Consider the following 4972-nt stretch of genomic DNA (forward strand, 5'->3'; position numbering starts at 1 on the left):
GAAAGAGAGGGAAGGAAGAGGTGGGGGTGGTGTAGCTCTGCTGGTAAGAAAAGGCTGGGATTTTGAGGTGATGGATATTCAGGGCTGTGAAGGTTTCAGTGACTACATAGCAGGTACTGTAACAAATGGAGGGAAAAAAATTATAGTCGCAGTCATATATAATCCACCACCAAATGACAGAAGACCTAGACAGGAATATGATAGAAACAACATGGCCACCATTAACATTATAGAAAGAGCAGCTTCTGTTGCTAGCAGGAATGGATCTGGACTACTAATTATGGGAGACTTCAACCATGGGAAGATAGATTGGAAGAACAGAGACCCGCATGGAGGACCAGAAACATGGAGAGCTAAGCTGCTGGACGTGGCAACAAGAAACTTTCTAAGCCAGCATACCAAAGAGCCAACAAGAATGAGAGGAGAAGATGAACCAGCAATGCTTGATTTGATATTTACCCTAAATGAATGGGATATAAGGGAAGTTAAGATGGAAGCGCCCTTGGGAATGAGTGACCACAGTGTATTGAACTTTGAGTACCTGGTAGAGCTAGGACTTATCTCCCCCCAAAAAGAACTAGGAATCAAAAGGCTGGCATACCGAAAGGGGAATTATGAACAGATGAGAAGTTTCCTAAGTGAAATACCTTGGGACACAGACCTCAGAGACAAGTCTGTACAGGGTATGATGGACTATGTTACCCAAAAGTGTCAGGAGGCAGTAAACAGGTTCATCCCGGCCCAAAGGGAAAAATCCGAGAAGCAACAGAAGAATCCATGGTATAATAGGGCATGTATGGAAGCGAAGAAACTGAACAAAAAGGCGTGGAGGAACTTCCGGAATAACAGAACACCAGAAAGCAGGGAGAGATACCAGAGAACCAGGAATGAGTACGTCAGGGTGAGAAGAGAAGCAGAGAAAAATTTTGAAAATGATATAGCAAACAAAGCCAAGACCGAACCAAAGCTACTCCACAGTCACATCAGAAGGAAAACAACAGTGAAAGAACAGGTATTGAAACTTAGAACAGGCGAGGACAGGTATACAGAGAATGACAGAGAGGTGTGTGAGGAACTCAACAAGAGGTTCCAGGAGGTCTTCACAATAGAACAGGGTGAGGTCACTGTGCTAGGAGAAAGGGAGGTAAACCAGGCGGCCTTGGAGGAGTTCGAAATTACGAGAGAGGAGGTCAAGAGACACCTGCTGGATCTGGATGTTAGAAAGGCGGTTGGTCCAGATGGGATCTCACCATGGGTACTGAAAGAGTGTGCAGAGGCACTTTGCTTGCCACTCTCCATAGTGTATAGTAAATCACTAGAGACGGGAGACCTACCAGAAATATGGAAGACGGCGAATGTGGTCCCAATATACAAAAAGGGCGACAGACAAGAGGCACTGAACTACAGGCCAGTGTCCTTGACTTGTATACCATGCAAGGTGATGGAGAAGATCGTGAGAAAAAACCTGGTAACACATCTGGAGAGAAGGGACTTCGTGACAAATCGCCAACATGGATTCAGGGAGGGTAAATCTTGCCTTACAGGCTTGATAGAATTCTACGATCAGGTGACACAGATTAAGCAAGAAAGAGAGGGCTGGGCGGACTGCATTTTCTTGGATTGTCGGAAAGCCTTTGACACAGTACCGCATAAGAGGCTGGTACATAAGCTGGAGAGACAGGCAGGTGTAGCTGGTAAGGTGCTCCAGTGGATAAGGGAGTATCTAAGCAATAGGAAGCAGAGAGTTACGGTGAGGGGTGAGACCTCCGATTGGCGTGAAGTCACCAGTGGAGTCCCACAGGGCTCTGTACTCGGTCCTATCTTGTTTCTGATATATGTAAATGATCTCCCGGAGGGTATCGATTCATTTCTCTCAATGTTTGCGGACGATGCTAAAATTATGAGAAGGATTAAAACAGAAGAGGACTGTTTGAGGCTTCAAGAAGACCTAGACAAGCTGAAGGAATGGTCGAACAAATGGTTGTTAGAGTTTAACCCAACCAAATGTAATGTAATGAAGATAGGTGTAGGGAGCAGGAGGCCAGATACAAGGTATCATCTGGGAGAGGAAATTCTTCAGGAGTCAGAGAAGGAAAAAGACTTGGGGGTTGATATCACGCCAGACCTGTCTCCTGCAGCACATATCAAGCGGATAACATCAGCGGCATATGCCAGGCTGGCCAACATACGAACGGCATTCAGAAACTTGTGTAAAGAATCATTCAGAACTTTGTATACCACATATGTCAGGCCAATCCTGGAGTATGCAGCCCCAGCATGGAGTCCATATCTAGTCAAGGATAAGACTAAACTGGAAAAGGTTCAAAGGTTTGCCACCAGACTAGTACCCGAGCTGAGAGGTATGAGCTACGAGGAGAGACTACGGGAATTAAACCTCACTTCGCTGGAAGACAGAAGAGTTAGGGGGGACATGATCACCACATTCAAGATTCTGAAGGGGATTGATAGGGTAGATAAAGACAGTCTATTTAACACAAGGGGAACACGCACAAGGGGACACAGGTGGAAACTGAGTGCCCAAATGAGCCACAGAGATATTAGAAAGAACTTTTTTAGTGTCAGAGTGGTTGACAAATGGAATGCACTAGGAAGTGATGTGGTGGAGGCTGACTCCATACACAGTTTCAAGTGTAGATATGACAGAGCCCGATAGGCTCATGAATCTGTACACCTGTTGATTGACGGTTGAGAGGCGGGACCAAAGAGCCAGAGCTCAACCCCCGCAAACACAACTAGGTGAGTACAACTAGGTGAGTACACACACACACACACACACACACACACACACACACACACACACACACACACACACACACACACACACACACACACACACACACTCACTGAAACAAAACTCTCTGGAATCATAACGAATGCCGTGTTTCCCCAGGAGTATACAGTAATAAGGAAAGAGAGGGAAGGTAGAGGAGGAGGCGGAGTGGCCCTACTCATGAGAAGGGAATGGAGTTTTAAGGAGATGGCCATCCCGGGCTGTGAGGAGTTCAGAGACTACATAGCAGGCACCATAACAATGGGAGGACCAAGAATAGTAGTAGCAGTAATATACAACCCTCCACCAAATGACAGGAGACCCAGTCAAGAGTATGAAAACAACAACAAGGCAGTTAACACTATAATTGAGAGGGCAGCCTCTGCTGCCTGTAGAAATAGATCCCACCTGCTCATCATGGGCGACTTCAATCACGGAAAGATTGACTGGGAGAACAAGGAACCGCATGGAGGCGAGGATACGTGGAGAGCCAAACTATTGGAGGTGGTGACAAGCAACTTTTTAACGCAGCATGTCGGAGAACCCACAAGGATGAGAGGCAATGATGAACCAGCGAGACTCGACCTAGTCTTCACTCTGAACGACTCCGACATAAGAGAAATCGGTTTTGAGGACCCAGTAGGAATGAGCGACCACAGTGTACTGGTGTTTGAGTACTTGATTGAAGAAGGGTTATTGAACTCGAGGAGGGATACCGAAACCAAAAGGTTAGCATACCGAAAGGGAAACTATGAGGGGATAAGAAAATTCCTAACAGATATAGCATGGGAAACAGAGCTCAGGGGAAAGACGGCCCAAGATATGATGGACTACATCACGCAGAAGTGCAAGGACGCAGCAAACAAGTTTGTCCCAGTCCAAAAGGAAAACAGAGAAATGAAGATGAGAAACCCATGGTTTAATCAAAGATGTAGGCTAGCTAAGCAGCAAAGTAAAAGGGCATGGAGAAACTATAGGAATAACAGGACACTGGAGAGCAGAGAAAGATACCAGAATGCCAGGAATGAATATGTCAGGATGAGGAGAGAGGCAGAAAGACAATACGAAAATGACATCGCAAGCAAGGCAAAGACTCAGCCTAAATTGTTGCATAGCCACATTAGGAGAAAAACAACAGTAAAGGAACAGGTTATGAGATTAAGGATAGGGGCGGAAGGATTCACTACAAATGACAAGGAAGTGTGTGAGGAATTGAATAAGAAATTCCAGGAGGTCTTCACCTTAGAACAAGGAGAAATTCCAGAGGTAAGTGAGGGAATAGCTAACCAGGAACCACTGGAAGAGTTTGAGATTACCAGTGGGGAAGTAAGGAAGTGTTTACTAGAGTTGGACGTGACGAAGGCTATAGGCCCAGATGGAATCTCCCCTTGGGTTCTAAAGGAAGGAGCAAGAGAACTGAGCCTACCACTCTCCATAGTGTATAACAAATCACTGGCAACAGGGGAACTGCCAGATACTTGGAAAGCAGCTAACGTAGTCCCGATATACAAGAAAGGGGATAGACAGGAGGCACTGAACTACAGGCCAGTGTCCCTAACCTGCATACCATGCAAGCTGATGGAGAAGATTGTGCGAAAAAAACTAGTGGAGCATCTGGAGCGAAGGAACTTTGTAACACAGCATCAACATGGGTTCAGGGATGGCAGGTCCTGCCTCACAGGGTTACTTGAATTCTACGACCAGGCAACAAAAATAAGGCAAGAAAGAGAAGGGTGGGCAGACTGCATATTTTTGGATTGTCAGAAAGCCTTTGATACAGTGCCACACAAGAGGCTAGTGCGAAAGTTGGAGATGCAGGCTGGAGTGAGAGGGAAGGTACTCCGGTGGATAGAGGAATACCTAAGCAACAGGAGACAACGAGTCTGTGTGAGGGGTGAGGTCTCAGATTGGCGAGACGTCACAAGTGGAGTCCCGCAGGGGTCAGTCCTTGGACCTATACTGTTTCTGGTATATGTAAATGATCTCCCAGAGGGTATAGATTCGTTCCTCTCAATGTTTGCCGACGATGCAAAAATTATGAGGAGGATTGAAACAGAGGATGATAGTAGGAGGCTACAAGATGACCTGGATAGACTGAGTGAATGGTCCAACAAATGGCTGTTGAAGTTCAACCCGAGTAAATGCAAAGTAATGAAACTAGGCAGTGGAAACAGGAGGCCA

This window comes from Procambarus clarkii, unplaced genomic scaffold (assembly GCF_040958095.1).
Source record: "Procambarus clarkii isolate CNS0578487 unplaced genomic scaffold, FALCON_Pclarkii_2.0 HiC_scaffold_271, whole genome shotgun sequence".
In the NCBI taxonomy this organism is placed as follows: Eukaryota; Metazoa; Arthropoda; class Malacostraca; order Decapoda; family Cambaridae; genus Procambarus; species Procambarus clarkii.